This window comes from Haliotis rufescens, unplaced genomic scaffold, assembly GCF_023055435.1.
Source record: "Haliotis rufescens isolate VD_foot unplaced genomic scaffold, xgHalRufe1.0.p SCAF_36, whole genome shotgun sequence".
Classification (NCBI taxonomy): domain Eukaryota; kingdom Metazoa; phylum Mollusca; class Gastropoda; order Lepetellida; family Haliotidae; genus Haliotis; species Haliotis rufescens.
Genome location: NW_025964068.1, coordinates 2,408,203 through 2,429,588, shown reverse-complemented (window position 1 = coordinate 2,429,588; position 21,386 = coordinate 2,408,203). Strand labels below are relative to the sequence as shown.

At 42.6% G+C, this 21,386-nt stretch overlaps 1 protein-coding gene across 8 annotated transcripts in view; it reads left to right on the top strand.

The window, feature by feature from the left end:
* LOC124147724 overlaps window positions 1–21,386 on the top strand; it is a 227,360-nt gene that overhangs the window by 156,098 nt on the left and 49,876 nt on the right. The gene's annotated exons all lie outside the window — the stretch shown is intronic.

The window sequence follows — 21,386 nt, the reverse complement described above, 5'->3', positions numbered from 1 at the left end:
ATCCCTTGGACATCATAATATTCTGTAGAATATCCCTTGGACATCATAACATTCTGTAGAATATCCCTTGGACATCATGACTTTCTATAGTGAGTGAGTGAGTGAGTGAGTGAGTGAGTTGGGTTTAATGCCGCTTTTAACAATATTCCAGTTATATCGCGGCGTGTCAGCTTAATGTGGGAGGAAAGCCTGAAGTGATGCAGGTCTCAGACGTTTACCACTTTGGTGAAACCCACGAGCATGGGTATGGTGCTGACAAACCTAGAAACATAATCGGGGCGAACCGGGATTCGAACCCACAATCATAGGTTTCTGGCGTGCCCAAGGGACGCAACTCTGCACAGCAAATCGCGGCGCCTTAGACTGGGCCACCCGTGCCCCCGACTTTCTATAGAATATCCCTTGGACATTTTGACTTTCTATAGAATATCCCTTGGACATTATGACTTTCTATATAATATCCCTTAGACATCATAACATTCTGTAGAATATCCCTTGGACATCATGACTTTCTATAGAATATCCCTTGGACATCATAAAATTCTGTAGAATATCCCTTGGACATCATGACTTTCTATAGAATATCCTTTGGACATTATGACTTTCTATAGAATATCCCTTGGACATCATGACTTTCTGTAGAATATCCGTTCGACATCATGGCATTCTATAGAATATCCCTTGGACATTATGACATTCTATAGAATATCCCTTGGACATCATGACATTCTATAGAATATCCCTTGGACATCATGACTTTCTATAGAATATACCTCAGACAAAATAACATTCCATAGAATATCCCTTCTACAAAATGACTTTCTATAGAATATCCCTTGGACATTATGACTTTCTATAGAATATCCCTTGGAGATCATGACTTTCTATATAATATCCCTTGGACATCAAAACATTCTATAGAATATCCCTTGGACATCATGACTTTCTATAGAATATCCCTTGGACGTTATGACTTTCTATAGAAATCCCTTGTACGTACATCATGACTTTCTGTAGAATATCCCTTGGACATCATGACATTCTATAGAATATCCCTTGGACATTATGACTTTCTATAGAATATCCCTTGGACATCATGACTTTCTACAGAATATCCCTTGGACATCATAACATTCTGTAGAATATCCCTTGGACATCATAACATTCTGTAGAATATCCCTTGGACATCATAACATTCTGTAGAATATCCCTTGGATATCATGACTTTCTATAGAATATCCCTTGTACATCATGACTTTCTGTAGAATATCCCTTCGACATCATGACATTCTATAGAAAATCCCTTCGACATTATGACTTTCTATAGAATATCCCTTGGACATTATGACTTTCTATAGAATATCCCTTGGACATCATGACTTTCTACAGAATATCCCTTGGACATCATAACATTCTGTAGAATATCCCTTGGACATCATAACATTCTGTAGAATATCCCTTGGACATCATAACATTCTGTAGAATATCCCTTGGACATCATAAAATTCTGTAGAATATCCCTTGGATATCATGACTTTCTATAGAATATCCCTTGTACATCATGACTTTCTGTAGAATATCCCTTCGACATCATGACATTCTATAGAAAATCCCTTCGACATTATGACTTTCTATAGAATATCCCTTGGACATTATGACTTTCTATAGAATATCCCTTGGACATCATAACATTCTGTAGAATATCCCTCGGACAAAATGACATTCCATAGAATATCCCTTGAACAAAGCGACTTTCTATAGAATATCCCTTGGACATCATAAAATTCTGTAGAATATCCCTTGGACATCATAACATTCTGTAGAATATCCCTTGGACATCATAAAATTCTGTAGAATATCCCTTGGACATTATGACGTTTTATAGAATATCCCTTGGACATCATGACATTCTATAGAATATCCCTTGGACATCATGACTTTCTATAGAATATACCTCAGACAAAATAACATTCCATAGAATATCCCTTGTACATTATGACTTTCTGTAGAATATCCCTTGGACATCATGACTTTCTATAGAATATCCCTTGGACATTATGACTTTCTATAGAATATCCCTTGGAGATCATAACATTCTGTAGAATATCCCTTGGACATTATGACTTTCTATAGAATATCCCTTGGACATCATGACTTTCTGTAGAATATCCGTTCGACATCATGGCATTCTATAGAATATCCCTTGGACATTATGACTTTCTATAGAATATCCCTTGGACATCATAAAATTCTGTAGAATATCCCTTGGACATCATAACATTCTGTAGAATATCCCTTGGACATCATAACATTCTGTAGAATATCCCTTGGACATCATAACATTCTGTAGAATATCCCTTGGACATCATAACATTCTGTAGAATATCCCTTGGACAATATGACTTTCTATAGAATATCCCTGGGACAGTGACACTTTGTTATCCCTAGGCCTGAGATACTTTCTATATCCCCAGGACAGGGGGATAGTCTGGTTCTACAAAATGACAGCTCAGTAAAAACAATAGGTTTATGCTGTTAGAGGTTTATAAAGAAGGACATTGATTCAGCCACAGCTTGTCAACTTCTATAATAGTGATCTTCTGTTGTAATCACACTAATGAGAAGGCAGCCCTGTTTGGATCAAAGGATTCAAAACCATTGTTGTAGGTGCATAGTTAGCAGTATGCATGATACATGGCTGTCATTGATATCTGATGAGTGCAGCATGCCCTTCTTCAGACAGGACTATTTGGTTATTTGTAGATATAAATGTTTTTCTGGTGAGGTTTGTACTTTGTCACAAGAAAACTTTATGGATAGCATTTCCTGATGTTTTGATGTAGATTTGTACGCCATTATCATGCTGGAATGTAATAGTGTAAGAATCTACATTGAAACGTCGCTGTATGCAGTAAACCAGAAGTTATCAATCAAGTTGTATGTTTTCTTTATTTGCTCACTAACTTCTACAATGCCAATCAAACAGTTAATCTGTCATGATGCGTGGAGAGCCTGAACAGTGTAGGACAGAGCAATTATAGGTGTACTTATCCAGCACCCCTTGTCAAGGGAGATAACTCAGGACTAGCTGTTTATTAATGAGAGAGAAGGCAGGGTGTTGCCAACTCTCCCCATCCCATGTCATCAGAAAACAATTCGGGAGAAGTGAACAAATACCGAGTTCCAGGTTATATTCTTTTGTATAGTGACAACAATCCATATTATGAAAAAGAGACACAATTAGAATTTCCAAATGCCATGCTAACATGCCATATGCTGTATATATGGATGCACTTACAGTATCAATGCAAAGGTTTGTATGGCAGGAATGCATGCTGGCTGTAGAGGGGTGATTAATTATCGCTCTTTGATTGTGTGCTGTTATGTCTACACCAGAAAGAATGGGTTTGTAAGATAACATGTTGTTTGTAGTTGGACATCTACCCGCAAAGCTGATGCAGGTATAAGTTTTGCATGGATCAGCCAAGCAATTCTTTTCAAATGAAATCCTCACGTAAATACTAATTTTTCATTTGTGAGTGAAAAAGTGGTTGGGATGGTAGGGATAGTTGGTGAGATTGAACATTAGGCAGAATGGAGTGCAAAGTGCTATGGAAATAGGTCAGTCTGCAAGAAAAGTGGGTGAGATGGTACATATTGGTGAGATGGTAGGAGAAGTAAAATTGTCAAAGAAGTGGGTAAGAGAAATGGAAAGGAGAAGTGGGTGAGAAGGAAGGAGAAATGGGTGAGATGGTAGAGGAAATGGGTGAGTTGGTAGAAGCAGTGAGATGGCAGAAGCAGTGAGATGGCAGAAGCAGTGAGATGGTAGAAGCAGTGAGATGGTAGAAGCAGTGACATGGCAGAAGCAGTGAGATGGTAGAAGCAGTGAGATGGTAGAAGCAGTGAGATGGCAGAAGCAGTGAGATGGTAGAAGCAGTGAGATGGTAGAAGCAGTGAGATGGCAGAAGCAGTGAGATGGTAGAAGCAGTGAGATGGTAGAAGAAATGGATGAGATGGTAGAAGTGGTGAGATGGAAGAAGAGGTGATGAGATAGTAGAAGTGGTGATATAGAAGAAGTGGTGAGGTGGTAGAAGTGGTGAGATGGTAGAGGAAATGGGTGAGATGGTAGAAGTGGTGAGATGGAAGGAGAGGTGGTGAGATGGTAGAAGTGGTCATATAGTGAAAGAAGCTGTTAGATGGTAGAAGTGGTCACAGACCATGCCCTGCACATGTTACATCCACTGGTGTCCTAGGTAAGACAGACCATGCGCTGCACATGTTACATCCACTGGTGTCCTAGGTAAGACAGACCATACCCTGCACATGTTACATCCACTGGTGTCCTAGGTAAGACAGACCATACCCTGCACATGTTACATCCACTGGTGTCCTAGGTAAGACAGACCATGCGCTGCACATGTTACATCCACTGGTGTCCTAGGTAAGACAGACCATACCCTGCACATGTTACATCCACTGGTGTCCTAGGTAAGACAGACCATGCGCTGCACATGTTACGTCCACTGGTGTCCTAGGTAAGACAGACCATACCCTGCACATGTTACATCCACTGGTGTCCTAGGTAAGACAGACCATGCGCTGCACATGTTACGTCCACTGGTGTCCTAGGTAAGACAGACCATGCGCTGCACATGTTACATCCACTGGTGTCCTAGGTAAGACAGACCATACCCTGCACATGTTACATCCACTGGTGTCCTAGGTAAGACAGACCATGCGCTGCACATGTTACATCCACTGGTGTCCTAGGTAAGACAGACCATGCGCTGCACATGTTACATCCACTGGTGTCCTAGGTAAGACAGACCATGCGCTGCACATGTTACATCCACTGGTGTCCTAGGTAAGACAGACCATGCGCTGCACATGTTACATCCAATGGTGTCCTAGGTAAGACAGACCATGCGCTGCACATGTTACATCCACTGGTGTCCTAGGTAAGACAGACCATACCCTGCACATGTTACATCCACTGGTGTCCTAGGTAAGACAGACCATGCGCTGCACATGTTACATCCACTGGTGTCCTAGGTAAGACAGACCATGCGCTGCACATGTTACATCCACTGGTGTCCTAGGTAAGACAGACCATGCGCTGCACATGTTACATCCACTGGTGTCCTAGGTAAGACAGACCATGCGCTGCACATGTTACATCCACTGGTGTCCTAGGTAAGACAGACCATACCCTGCACATGTTACATCCACTGGTGTCCTAGGTAAGACAGACCATGCGCTGCACATGTTACATCCACTGGTGTCCTAGGTAAGACAGACCATGCGCTGCACATGTTACATCCACTGGTGTCCTAGGTAAGACAGACCATGCGCTGCACATGTTACATCCACTGGTGTCCTAGGTAAGACAGACCATACCCTGCACATGTTACATCCACTGGTGTCCTAGGTAAGACAGACCATGCGCTGCACATGTTACATCCACTGGTGTCCTAGGTAAGACAGACCATGCGCTGCACATGTTACATCCACTGGTGTCCTAGGTAAGACAGACCATGCCCTGCACATGTTACATCCACTGGTGTCCTAGGTAAGACAGACCATGCGCTGCACATGTTACATCCACTGGTGTCCTAGGTAAGACAGACCATACCCTGCACATGTTACATCCACTGGTGTCCTAGGTAAGACAGACCATGCGCTGCACATGTTACATCCACTGGTGTCCTAGGTAAGACAGACCATACCCTGCACATGTTACATCCACTGGTGTCCTAGGTAAGACAGACCATACCCTGCACATGTTACATCCACTGGTGTCCTAGGTAAGACAGACCATACCCTGCACATGTTACATCCACTGGTGTCCTAGGTAAGACAGACCATGCGCTGCACATGTTACGTCCACTGGTGTCCTAGGTAAGACAGACCATGCGCTGCACATGTTACATCCACTGGTGTCCTAGGTAAGACAGACCATACCCTGCACATGTTACATCCACTGGTGTCCTAGGTAAGACAGACCATACCCTGCACATGTTACATCCACTGGTGTCCTAGGTAAGACAGACCATGCGCTGCACATGTTACATCCACTGGTGTCCTAGGTAAGACAGACCATACCCTGCACATGTTACATCCACTGGTGTCCTAGGTAAGACAGACCATGCGCTGCACATGTTACATCCACTGGTGTCCTAGGTAAGACAGACCATGCGCTGCACATGTTACGTCCACTGGTGTCCTAGGTAAGACAGACCATACCCTGCACATGTTACATCCACTGGTGTCCTAGGTAAGACAGACCATACCCTGCACATGTTACATCCACTGGTGTCCTAGGTAAGACAGACCATACCCTGCACATGTTACATCCACTGGTGTCCTAGGTAAGACAGACCATGCGCTGCACATGTTACATCCACTGGTGTCCTAGGTAAGACAGACCATGCGCTGCACATGTTACATCCACTGGTGTCCTAGGTAAGACAGACCATACCCTGCACATGTTACATCCACTGGTGTCCTAGGTAAGACAGACCATGCGCTGCACATGTTACATCCACTGGTGTCCTAGGTAAGAGAGACCATACCCTGCACATGTTACATCCACTGGTGTCCTAGGTAAGACAGACCATGCGCTGCACATGTTACATCCACTGGTGTCCTAGGTAAGACAGACCATGCGCTGCACATGTTACATCCACTGGTGTCCTAGGTAAGACAGACCATGCGCTGCACATGTTACATCCACTGGTGTCCTAGGTAAGACAGACCATACCCTGCACATGTTACATCCACTGGTGTCCTAGGTAAGACAGACCATACCCTGCACATGTTACATCCACTGGTGTCCTAGGTAAGACAGACCATGCGCTGCACATGTTACATCCACTGGTGTCCTAGGTAAGACAGACCATGCCCTGCACATGTTACATCCACTGGTGTCCTAGGTAAGACAGACCATGCGCTGCACATGTTACGTCCACTGGTGTCCTAGGTAAGACAGACCATACCCTGCACATGTTACATCCACTGGTGTCCTAGGTAAGACAGACCATGCGCTGCACATGTTACATCCACTGGTGTCCTAGGTAAGACAGACCATGCGCTGCACATGTTACATCCACTGGTGTCCTAGGTAAGACAGACCATGCGCTGCACATGTTACATCCACTGGTGTCCTAGGTAAGACAGACCATGCGCTGCACATGTTACATCCACTGGTGTCCTAGGTAAGACAGACCATGCGCTGCACATGTTACATCCACTGGTGTCCTAGGTAAGACAGACCATGCGCTGCACATGTTACATCCACTGGTGTCCTAGGTAAGACAGACCATACCCTGCACATGTTACATCCACTGGTGTCCTAGGTAAGACAGACCATGCGCTGCACATGTTACATCCACTGGTGTCCTAGGTAAGACAGACCATACCCTGCACATGTTACATCCACTGGTGTCCTAGGTAAGACAGACCATGCGCTGCACATGTTACATCCACTGGTGTCCTAGGTAAGACAGACCATGCGCTGCACATGTTACATCCACTGGTGTCCTAGGTAAGACAGACCATGCCCTGCACATGTTACATCCACTGGTGTCCTAGGTAAGACAGACCATGCGCTGCACATGTTACATCCACTGGTGTCCTAGGTAAGACAGACCATACCCTGCACATGTTACATCCACTGGTGTCCTAGGTAAGACAGACCATGCGCTGCACATGTTACATCCACTGGTGTCCTAGGTAAGACAGACCATACCCTGCACATGTTACATCCACTGGTGTCCTAGGTAAGACAGACCATACCCTGCACATGTTACATCCACTGGTGTCCTAGGTAAGACAGACCATGCGCTGCACATGTTACGTCCACTGGTGTCCTAGGTAAGACAGACCATGCGCTGCACATGTTACATCCACTGGTGTCCTAGGTAAGACAGACCATACCCTGCACATGTTACATCCACTGGTGTCCTAGGTAAGACAGACCATGCGCTGCACATGTTACATCCACTGGTGTCCTAGGTAAGACAGACCATGCGCTGCACATGTTACATCCACTGGTGTCCTAGGTAAGACAGACCATACCCTGCACATGTTACATCCACTGGTGTCCTAGGTAAGACAGACCATGCGCTGCACATGTTACATCCACTGGTGTCCTAGGTAAGACAGACCATGCGCTGCACATGTTACGTCCACTGGTGTCCTAGGTAAGACAGACCATACCCTGCACATGTTACATCCACTGGTGTCCTAGGTAAGACAGACCATGCGCTGCACATGTTACATCCACTGCTGTCCTAGGTAAGACAGACCATGCCCTGCACATGTTACATCCACTGGTGTCCTAGGTAAGACAGACCATGCGCTGCACATGTTACATCCACTGGTGTCCTAGGTAAGACAGACCATACCCTGCACATGTTACATCCACTGGTGTCCTAGGTAAGACAGACCATGCGCTGCACATGTTACATCCACTGGTGTCCTAGGTAAGACAGACCATACCCTGCACATGTTACATCCACTGGTGTCCTAGGTAAGACAGACCATACCCTGCACATGTTACATCCACTGGTGTCCTAGGTAAGACAGACCATGCGCTGCACATGTTACATCCACTGGTGTCCTAGGTAAGACAGACCATGCGCTGCACATGTTACATCCACTGGTGTCCTAGGTAAGACAGACCATACCCTGCACATGTTACATCCACTGGTGTCCTAGGTAAGACAGACCATACCCTGCACATGTTACATCCACTGGTGTCCTAGGTAAGACAGACCATACCCTGCACATGTTACATCCACTGGTGTCCTAGGTAAGACAGACCATGCGCTGCACATGTTACATCCACTGGTGTCCTAGGTAAGACAGACCATGCGCTGCACATGTTACATCCACTGGTGTCCTAGGTAAGACAGACCATGCGCTGCACATGTTACATCCACTGGTGTCCTAGGTAAGACAGACCATACCCTGCACATGTTACATCCACTGGTGTCCTAGGTAAGACAGACCATACCCTGCACATGTTACATCCACTGGTGTCCTAGGTAAGACAGACCATGCGCTGCACATGTTACATCCACTGGTGTCCTAGGTAAGACAGACCATGCCCTGCACATGTTACATCCACTGGTGTCCTAGGTAAGACAGACCATGCGCTGCACATGTTACGTCCACTGGTGTCCTAGGTAAGACAGACCATACCCTGCACATGTTACATCCACTGGTGTCCTAGGTAAGACAGACCATGCGCTGCACATGTTACATCCACTGGTGTCCTAGGTAAGACAGACCATGCGCTGCACATGTTACATCCACTGGTGTCCTAGGTAAGACAGACCATACCCTGCACATGTTACATCCACTGGTGTCCTAGGTAAGACAGACCATGCGCTGCACATGTTACATCCACTGGTGTCCTAGGTAAGACAGACCATACCCTGCACATGTTACATCCACTGGTGTCCTAGGTAAGACAGACCATGCGCTGCACATGTTACATCCACTGGTGTCCTAGGTAAGACAGACCATACCCTGCACATGTTACATCCACTGGTGTCCTAGGTAAGACAGACCATGCGCTGCACATGTTACGTCCACTGGTGTCCTAGGTAAGACAGACCATACCCTGCACATGTTACATCCACTGGTGTCCTAGGTAAGACAGACCATGCGCTGCACATGTTACATCCACTGGTGTCCTAGGTAAGACAGACCATGCGCTGCACATGTTACATCCACTGGTGTCCTAGGTAAGACAGACCATACCCTGCACATGTTACATCCACTGGTGTCCTAGGTAAGACAGACCATGCGCTGCACATGTTACGTCCACTGGTGTCCTAGGTAAGACAGACCATACCCTGCACATGTTACATCCACTGGTGTCCTAGGTAAGACAGACCATGCGCTGCACATGTTACATCCACTGGTGTCCTAGGTAAGACAGACCATGCGCTGCACATGTTACGTCCACTGGTGTCCTAGGTAAGACAGACCATACCCTGCACATGTTACATCCACTGGTGTCCTAGGTAAGACAGACCATGCGCTGCACATGTTACATCCACTGGTGTCCTAGGTAAGACAGACCATGCGCTGCACATGTTACATCCACTGGTGTCCTAGGTAAGACAGACCATACCCTGCACATGTTACATCCACTGGTGTCCTAGGTAAGACAGACCATGCGCTGCACATGTTACATCCACTGGTGTCCTAGGTAAGACAGACCATGCGCTGCACATGTTACATCCACTGGTGTCCTAGGTAAGACAGACCATACCCTGCACATGTTACATCCACTGGTGTCCTAGGTAAGACAGACCATGCGCTGCACATGTTACGTCCACTGGTGTCCTAGGTAAGACAGACCATACCCTGCACATGTTACATCCACTGGTGTCCTAGGTAAGACAGACCATGCGCTGCACATGTTACATCCACTGGTGTCCTAGGTAAGACAGACCATACCCTGCACATGTTACGTCCACTGGTGTCCTAGGTAAGACAGACCATGCGCTGCACATGTTACGTCCACTGGTCAGCTGGTAGCAGGTTCCACACCTCTGAGTTCAGTATTTCATGAAACCAGGTGATGTCCATATAAGGTTAGTGGAGAGTTCATATTATGATGTTTAAAGACTGGATATTTTGCATGTAGGGTTATTATAATGTGACTTGTGGTATTTTGAAGACACATATCTGTGCTTGTTGTGGCTTCTCCATGTCCTTTATTGAAGTATGATGTAGTGTGGTGAAGATAGGGTGTGGATCATGCAAACATTCTAAATGGTCATTGATATTTCATATTTTCACAGAGGATCTGTGAAGATTTGATCCTTGAGTTGTTGTTTTGTTGAGTTATCCAGTAGAGTGGTGTGATCCCAAGTTGCTGCAAGTTGTTATGGCTCAGCAGCCTGGCAAAAATGATAAAGGGTTAAAGTATCTATAGCATGTGATCAGCTTGAGATTGTCTACACTCTCTGTTTGATGGTGGTACGGGTGGGGGGTTAATTCTTCCTCTATACTGTGTGCCCCTTGTTGCTGGTGTGATGAAATCTGCTAATGTAGGATACTGACAGCAGCACATGCCTCACCCACATCATTACACCCAGAAATCTCCCTACCTGCCCAGCACCATCTCCCTATGGTGAGGGAGGGAGGGACTGGGAAGGAGTGGGGGGCTGAGGTATGCTGCCTCCTACTGGCAGAGAGAGGGCTCTAGTTACGAGATGAGCTATATTTACATCTTGGCAGTTCCAGCTGCATGTACCTCTGGTGGAAGGCATTCCCATACACAGAGCACATTATCATAATACAGTCTCACTGCTCTCTCCCCCATCCCTACACTCCCTCACTCACCTCACTGTCTGTCTGTGTGTGTGTGTGTGTGTGTATTTGGCTGCAGATTTGCCCAGCCTCACTTTACCACAGCTGCCCTCCCCTACTGGAACTAATTTCTACAGCCAGCTAGAAGTTTTCCAGGTGAGTGATGCTTCCATTAAGGGGTGGAGATGGTTAACTAGGCTTTCTGGGTGTATCCTGGGTATGGACGGTGGTCAGACTTAAAATATGGTACTGGTCACACTTAAATATTACCTTTCAACTCTCTTACAAGGTCACCTGACCTTTCAACAACCAGGAAGTGACAGTAGCAGCAGCATCTCTCCTGGCTAAGGTCCCTGCCCAGGTCCTGGTGCAGCTTCATCACAACATTCCAGCTGATTCCATCAATGTTACAGATACATCGCTGAAATAATGGGGATGTGTGTGTATATAGCTTGGACTGGCCACTATCTGTCTGGTTTGGAAGTGTGGCTGCTGGAGATTGTCAGAGTGTAAACAGTGTTGCTGCATGCCAGTATGTGCAGCTGTGTGTAAAAGGTCTATGGTGATACTGAAGCGTCCTTTGATTAGAAAGGGTTCCCTGTTCTACGTGTGACATGAGTAATGTAGAGTGAACTGTGACAGGTGACCATCATGGAAGCCGACTGTCCATTTGTGTGGTCAGCCACTTGTTTATATAAATGAAGTATTACTTATGACTGTTTGACAAACAAAAGTTCATTTACTTACTCCATGAACAAATATCTTTTAGCTTTTCATTGAATTATTATGGTGGGTAACATGTCTTATTAAGCATTAGGTGATTTACAAATGTTTTCAGTTTTTTCTCATTGGACTAATAGATGCATCTATCTCAAATAGATCTCTTACACAAGACATCTAAGTAATAACATTATTATGTTTGATACTTCTTATTAAGAATTGTAAATTTTGTCACTGACAGTCTTTCTCTGAGGTACTAATTAAATGACTTAATGATCAGACAGCCCTCTGCTTTCACAATGTGTATAATGAGCGTCATGTTATACCCTCTATATATGATAAGGGTCATGTTATACCCCCTATGTATGGCAAGGGTCATGTTAAACCCTCTATGTATGTTTAGGGTCATGTTATATCCTACCCTCTGTAAGATAAGGGTCATGTTATACACTCTATGTATGGCAAGGGTCATGTTATACCCTCTATGTATGTTGAGGGTCATGTTATACCTCATGTTATAATCTCTATGTATGATAAGGGTCATGTTATACCCTCTATGTATAAGGATCATGTTAAACCCTCTATGTATGTTTAGGGTCATGTTATACCCTCTATGTATGGCAAGGGTCATGTTATATCCTACCCTCTGTAAGATAAGGGTCATGTTATACACTCTATGTATGATAAGGGTCATGTTATACACTCTATGTATGGCAAGGGTCATGTTATACCCTCTATGTATGTTGAGGGTCATGTTATACCTCATGTTATAATCTCTATGTATGATAAGGGTCATGTTATACCCTCTATGTATAGCAAGGGTCATGTTATACCCCCTGTATGTATGAAATAGGTCATGTTATAACCTCTATGCCTGGTGAGGGTCATGTTATACTCTCTGTATGCATGATAAGGGTCATGTTATACCCTCTATGTATGATAAGGATAATGTTATACCCTCTATGTATAAGGATCATGTTATACCCCCTATGTATGATAAGGGTCATGTTATACCCTCTGTATGATAAGGGTCATGTTAGACTGTATGTACGCAGAGGGTCATGTTATTCCCACTGTGTGTATGATAAGAATAATCTTATACCCTCTATGTATGATAAGAGTCTTGTTAGATTGTCTATGTATATGGAGGGTCATGTTATTCACTCTGTATGTATGATAAGGATAATGTTATACCCTCTATGTATAAGGGTCATGTTATACCCTCTATGTATGATAAGAATAATGTTATTCCCTCTATGTATAAGGATCATGTTATACCCTCTATCTATGATAAGGGTCATGTTATACCAACTATGCATGGTGAGGGTCATGTTATACCCCCTATGTATGGCGAGGGTCATGTTATACCGTCTATATATGATAAGGGTCATGTTAAACTCTCTATGTATGCGGAGGGTCATGTTATTCCCTCTGTATGTATGATAAGGATAATGTTATACCCTGTATGTATGGTAAGGATCATGTTATACCCTGTATGTATGGTAAGGATCATGTTATACCCTGTATGTATGGTAAGGATCATGTTATACCCTGTATGTATGGTAAGGATCATGTTATACCCTGTATGTATGGTAAGGATCATGTTATTCCCTGTATGTATGGTAAGGATCATGTTATACCCTGTATGTATGGTAAGGATCATGTTACACCCTGTATGTATGGTAAGGATCATGTTATACCCTGTATGTATGGTAAGGATCATGTTATACCCTGTATGTATGGTAAGGATCATGTTATACCCTGTATGTATGGTAAGGATCATGTTATTCCCTGTATGTATGGTGAGGATCATGTTATACCCTGTATGTATGGTAAGGATCATGTTATACCCTGTATGTATGGTAAGGATCATGTTATTCCCTGTATGTATGGTAAGGATCATGTTATACCCTGTATGTATGGTGAGGATCATGTTATACCCTGTATGTATGGTGAGGATCATGTTATACCCTGTATGTATGGTAAGGATCATGTTATACCCTGTATGTATGATGAGGATCATGTTACACCCTACCCTGTATGTATGGTAAGGATCATGTTATACCCTGTATGTATGGTGAGGATCATGTTATACCCTGTATGTATGGTAAGGATCATGTTATACCCTGTATGTATGGTAAGGATCATGTTATTCCCTGTATGTATGGTGAGGATCATGTTATACCCTGTATGTATGGTAAGGATCATGTTATACCCTGTATGTATGGTGAGGATCATGTTACACCCTGTATGTATGGTAAGGATCATGTTATACCCTGTATGTATGGTAAGGATCATGTTATTCCCTGTATGTATGGTAAGGATCATGTTATTCCCTGTATGTATGGTAAGGATCATGTTATACCCTGTATGTATGGTAAGGATCATGTTATTCCCTGTATGTATGGTAAGGATCATGTTATTCCCTGTATGTATGGTGAGGATCATGTTTTACCCTGTATGTATGGTAAGGATCATGTTATTCCCTGTATGTATGGTAAGGATCATGTTATTCCCTGTATGTATGGTGAGGATCATGTTATACCCTGTATGTATGGTAAGGATCATGTTATACCCTGTATGTATGGTGAGGATCATGTTATACCCTGTATGTATGGTGAGGATCATGTTATACCCTGTATGTATGGTAAGGATCATGTTATACCCTGTATGTATGGTAAGGATCATGTTATTCCCTGTATGTATGGTAAGGATCATGTTATACCCTGTATGTATGGTGAGGATCATGTTATACCCTGTATGTATGGTGAGGATCATGTTATACCCTGTATGTATGATGAGGATCATGTTACACCCTACCCTGTATGTATGGTAAGGATCATGTTATACCCTGTATGTATGGTGAGGATCATGTTATACCCTGTATGTATGGTAAGGATCATGTTATACCCTGTATGTATGGTGAGGATCATGTTACACCCTACCCTGTACGTAAGATGGCTTAATGTATTGAACACACACAAACTGCAACAGTTGCAGTGTGCTGTTTGGGTAAGACACAGTTTGGGGTAGGGGTATGTTACTTGTGACCAGGCAGCTGCCAATTGCATCATTACATGATTTTGTTAGGAGGAAGATCCATTATCTGTATGTTTGGTGTAGAATTACTCTCCTCTTGGTGAAGCAGGCCTGGTGCTGCTGCTGCTGCACATGTACACTTCGGTTTGGTGAACTCTCTTAGCATGATGGAAAAATGAATGTTGTCCTTGAATAATGGACTATGCTCTTGAAGGTCCTTGAGAAATGATTGTTATCCATGTCAAGAGAAAATTACATTTCGACATCAATTCTGAATGAAAAATGAAGAATTTGTAAATATTAGTTTTATTTATGACATGTGTCACTCCATGTAAGTGAACCACAGCAGGGATGATTGAGAACCAGTTTTCTCCTGAAAAGGTTAACTTACAAATACCCATCACAAGTGGAGCAATTTATTTTGTGGAATGGCAAATGAATATTGCACTGGGAGTTCTGGGACTCATTCAACAAAGTAACCTTAGAACACTGACATGTGTAATTCCTACTTTTAATATATAGACTCAGGAGCTGCTTTATGGGACAAGGTCCCAATCAGAGAATAGTACAATGTAAGTTATTGAGAGAGGGAGTAAATATTGCATTTGCAGCTTTCCCTCACACCTACAGATGATGTGTTTAGTATCATAACATCCTTATGAACCCTTATGAACATATTTCCTAATTTGAAGTCATGTTGTGAGTGCATGGGTATATTGCCTTTGAACTGGGACTGAAGGTCATCCCTTACTTCTGCAGTCCCTGAACAACATCAGTAATGGCTACACCATATGTGCAGTCAGCTTGGCAGACACAAGTGTGTCAGATTTGTGCCGCACATTCTGTGGCTAGATAGCAAGGATACAACAGGGTTAATGAGACATGGCAAGTACAAAGTATTGTCAAAGTCATCTGAATGACACTATAACTGCAGCCCTGTAGCCCTGTAGCCCTCCCTTAGAGTGACAGTAAGTGAGCAAGCGACTTCCACAGACACTAGTGTACCACAGTATAACACATGGATCTGATGTGTAGACATGTGCAACTATAGATAGGATTCTTTATTTTTTCGTCACTGCTTCAAACCATCCACATGATCTATCAGAACAAAGTGTCTTTTGGAGCATTTTCAGAAATGGTTGATTTTATACAAAACATTCCGAGACACCACCCCCACCACCAGCACCATTCCCAACCTCCAGACCTGTTTGGGCCAAGGCCACCCAGACAACCCCAACCCTGCCCTCTCCAGCCCAGCTCCACCCCTACCACTTACACACTGTCTAGCTGTTCTGTACATATCCACACCAGTGCCTTGTCATGTCTCCCCTGACCCTGTTCACGCTTTGTGACACATTACAGACAATCTGCTGAGTATTTTAGCTCAAGATTGTCACACAATGATATGTCAGCAAAAAGATTCTGAATAATTATGAACTTTATGCGACAAGAGCAGTGTGTTGGGGAGTTGATGAATATTCATGTGCACCCAGAGACCTTTAGGTTAATTTACACATGTATCATGATATCCTGTGTGTTGAAGAAGCTGTTAGATTTCTGCTTCTGAAATATGTATTTATCCTCTTGATGATGAAATGTTGACACATGTTGTATAATCTCCACAGTGGTCTGTGCATTCTCAACAGACTGCATGGAGTTCATGTTAATGTGGTAATGAGTACAACATGTAGACTGGCTGAACTTCATATTTCACCTTGTTGTCAGTGTGGTGGATTGGGGCAGGATATTTGTGGGAATTGCTGCACTTCAGACTGCTACCCCAGCAGCAGTAGCAGCTTACGAAGTAGCAATAGTAACAGTAACAGCAATCATAGCAGCAGCAGCAGATTCAATCATCCAGGAATGTGCATACTTGGAATTTGTCTGCCTACACCCATGCCAAACATTAGCTCCTGCAAGAAACCATTACAACGAACCATCACTGAACATGAAACATTTGTTTCATCACCTGTAGGATTGTCCATCCATTCCAGATACCACCTGTTTTCTGAATGTTTTCACCATCAAATTGAACAAGAATGTTTTACTAGGCTCTGTGTCTCTATCTCTGTGCTGGCCCACTGTCTCATGTGTCATAACTCACGAGTACCACCATGTGCCCTGGTACTTTCAGAAACATATGACATTGTAAAAACTTGAAAATTCATCTGCCATATTGTTATGTGTCAGAAAATGAGGTATTGTGTGATGTCCCAGAGCTCTGTAGTTACCAATGTCGAATGTAGGAATTCACTGTGTGCCTCAGCCAGGGAAAGTTTATGTGAGCATACCTCCTGCAGAGGGTGAAACACTCCATCTCCGTTATGTCATGGCTGGTGTTTATGGTGAGTTGTCATAGTAACGAGGAGAGTTAACCAAGTGGGCCAGGCCAGATGCAGCAGCAATTATGCCAGTAACCTTTGACCTGAGTCAGCTAACAGCTGTTGAGAAGCTGTGATTAGTTGCTCATGGCTGTAGGAAACCAGGGCAACTTGACTGCCAAATTTGACTCATGTATTTAGTCTACAGATATCAGTGTCTCAAAATGTAAACAGGGATATTGTGGAACTTGTGAATATATAGTTGAAAATTCATGTGTAAAGTTCAAAAATAGGAAACAACCATTTCATGTACACTCTAACCTTGACTGCTCCGCAAAACATATTATTTATGTTATTATATGCCAAGGGTGTCATGAGGAATACATTCGACAAAGGGGGTGCTTTAGGGACAGAATGCGCGTCCATAAACAACAGATGAAGGACCCCAAAACAAGGGGCATCCCCTTAAGCGCTCACATCGACAAATGTGCAGCAGGAATGGATATAAAATTTAACATATTCCCTTTCTTTAAGATGAATACTGCTGATGCCATGCAATGCAACATAAAGCTAAAGAAAACTTTTCCATTAAAGGGTTGTATCAATCGTTAAATAGGTAACGCAATGTATATGAATTATATGTGTTTGTATTGTGAATGTTACCACTGTCAATTTAAGCTGCCAATGTGACGTCATGGCAACACCACGTCACAGTATTTGTATAAGTCACATTGTAACGTGATGACATAGTGACGTCATAATAGTTTTCCGTAACTTCAATCACTTCTCCCTGAAGATAAAGCTGAAACATGTAGAAGAACAATCTGTGTTGTGTAATTATTTTGTGAATTTCATAACATGTGCTACTGTACACCAGTGCATCTTACCACTTGTACATGTGAAGGGTAGGTGATATTGATGGGTATAATCAAATGTATGACATATATATAAAGGGTGGTGATATTGATGGGTATAATCAGATGTATGACATATATATAAAGGGTGGTGATATTGATGGGTATAATCAGATGTATGACATATATATAAAGGGTTGTGATATTGATGGGTATAATCAGATGTACGACATAAAGGGTAGGTGAAATTGATGGGTATAATCAGATGTACGACATAAAGGGTAGGTGATATTGAGGGGTATTATCAGTTGTATGACATATATATAAAGGGTAGGTGATATTGATGGGTATCATCAGATGTATGACATAAAGGGTAGGTGATATTGATGGGTTTAATCAGATGTATGACATATATATAAAGGGTAGGTGATATTGATGGGTATCATCAGATGTATGACATAAAGGGTAGGTGATATTGATGGGTTTAATCAGATGTATGACATATATATAAAGGGTAGGTGATATTGATGGGTATAATCAGATGTATGACACAAAGGGTATGTGATATTGACGGGTATAATCAGATGTATGACATATATATAAAGGGTGGTGATATTGATGGGTATAATCAGAAGTATGACATATATATCAAGGGTGGTGGTTTTGATGGGTATAATCAGAAGTATGACATATATATCAAGGGTGGTGATATTGATGGGTATAATCAGAAGTATGACATATATATCAAGGGTGGTGATTTTGATGGGTATAATCAGATGTATGACATATATATAAAGGGTTGTGATATTGATGGGTATAATCAGATGTATAACATATATATAAAGGGTAGGTGATATTGATGGGTATAATGAGATGTATGACATAAAGGGTAGGTGATATTGATGGGTATAATCAGATGTTTGACATAAAGGGTAGGTGATATTGATGGGTTTAATCAGATGTACGACATAAAGGGTAGGTGATTATTGATAGGTATAATCAGATGTATGACATAAAGGGTAGGTGATATTGATGGGTATAATCAGATGTATGACATAAAGGGTAGGTGATATTGATGGGTATAATCAGATGTATGACATAAAGGGTAGGTGATATTGATGGGTATAATCAGATGTACGACATAGAGGATAGGTGATATTGATGGGTATAATCAGATGTACAACATAAAAGGATAGGTGATATTGATGGGTATAATCAGATGTACGACATAAAGGATAGGTGATATTGATGGGTATAATCAGATGTACAACATAAAGGATAGGTGATATTGATTGGTATAATCAGATGTATGACATAAAGGGTAGGTGATATTGATGGGTATAATCCGTAGACAGCAGGGGGGCAGGGAGGGCAGTTGCCCCCCTGGATTTTTTTTATAGAAAACAGTTTTATTTGAATCATGAAAATACAAGTTGGAGACAAGTGATACTTGTACAAATATTTGACCCCCCTGTCAAAAACAGTTAACTGTGGTTGTCACACTTGATGTTGTTAGTAGTGCAGATGTTTGACCAAGTGGTTGTCACACTTGATGTTGTTAGTAGTGCAGATGTTTGACTAAGTGGTTGTCACACTTGATGTTGTTAGTACTGCAGATGTTTGACTAAGTGGTTGTCACACTTGATGTTGTTAGTACTGCAGATGTTTGACTAAGTGGTTGTCACACTTGATGTTGTTAGTACTGCAGATGTTTGACCAAGTGGTTATCACTCTTGATTCAGTGTCTCTCTTAACATATCTAATCTCCAGTGTCTGGTTCAAGTGATGTCTCTCTTTACATATTCAATCTACAGTGTCTGGTTTAAGTGATGTCTCTCTTCACATATTTAATCTACAGTGTCTGGTTGAAGTGATGCCTCTCTCTTCACATACCTAATCTACAGTGTCTGGTTTAAGTGATGCCTCTCTCTTCACATACCTAATCTACAGTGTCTGGTTGAAGTGATGCCTCTCTCTTCACATACCTAATCTACAGTGTCTGGTTGAAGTGATGCCTCTCTCTTCACATACCTAATCTACAGTGTCTGGTTGAAGTGATGCCTCTCTCTTCACATACCTAATCTACAGTGTCTGGTTGAAGTGATGCCTCTCTCTTCACATACCTAATCTACAGTGTCTGGTTGAAGTGATGCCTCTCTCTTCACATACCTAATCTACAGTGTCTGGTTGAAGTGATGCCTCTCTCTTCACATACCTAATCTACAGTGTCTGGTTGAAGTGATGCCTCTCTCTTCACATACCTAATCTACAGTGTCTGGTTGAAGTAATGCCTCTCTCTTCACATATCTAATCTACAGTGTCTGGTTTAAGTGATGCCTCTCTCTTCACATACCTAATCTACAGTGTCTGGTTGAAGTGATGCCTCTCTCTTCACATACCTCATCTACAGTGTCTGGTTGAAGTGATGCCTCTCTCTTCACCTACCTAATCTACAGTGTCTGGTTGAAGTGATGCCTCTCTCTTCACATACCTAATCTACAGTGTCTGGTTGAAGTGATGTCTCTCTCTTCACATACCTAATCTACAGTGTCTGGTTGAAGTGATGTCTCTCTCTTCATATACCTTATCTACAGTGTCTGGTTGAAGTGATGCCTCTCTCTTCCCATACCTAATCTACAGTGTCTGGTTGAAGTGATGTCTCTCTCTTCACATACCTAATCTACAGTGTCTGGTTGAAGTGATGTCTCTCTCTTCACATACCTAATCTACAGTGTCTGGTTGAAGTGATGTCTCTCTCTTCACATACCTAATCTAAAGTGTCTGGTTGAAGTGATGCCTCTCTCTTCACATACCTAATCTACAGTGTCTGGTTGAAGTGATGCCTTTCTCTTCACATACCTAATCTACAGTGTCTGGTTGAAGTGATGCCTCTCGCTTCACATACCTAATCTACAGTGTCTGGTTGAAGTGATGTCTCTCTCTTCACATACCTTATCTACAGTGTCTGGTTGAAGTGATGCCTTTCTCTTCACATACCTAATCTACAGTGTCTGGTTGAAGTGATGCCTCTCTCTTCACATACCTAATCTAGAGTGTCTGGTTGAAGTGATGCCTCTCTCTTCACATACCTCATCTACAGTGTCTAGTTGAAGTGATGCCT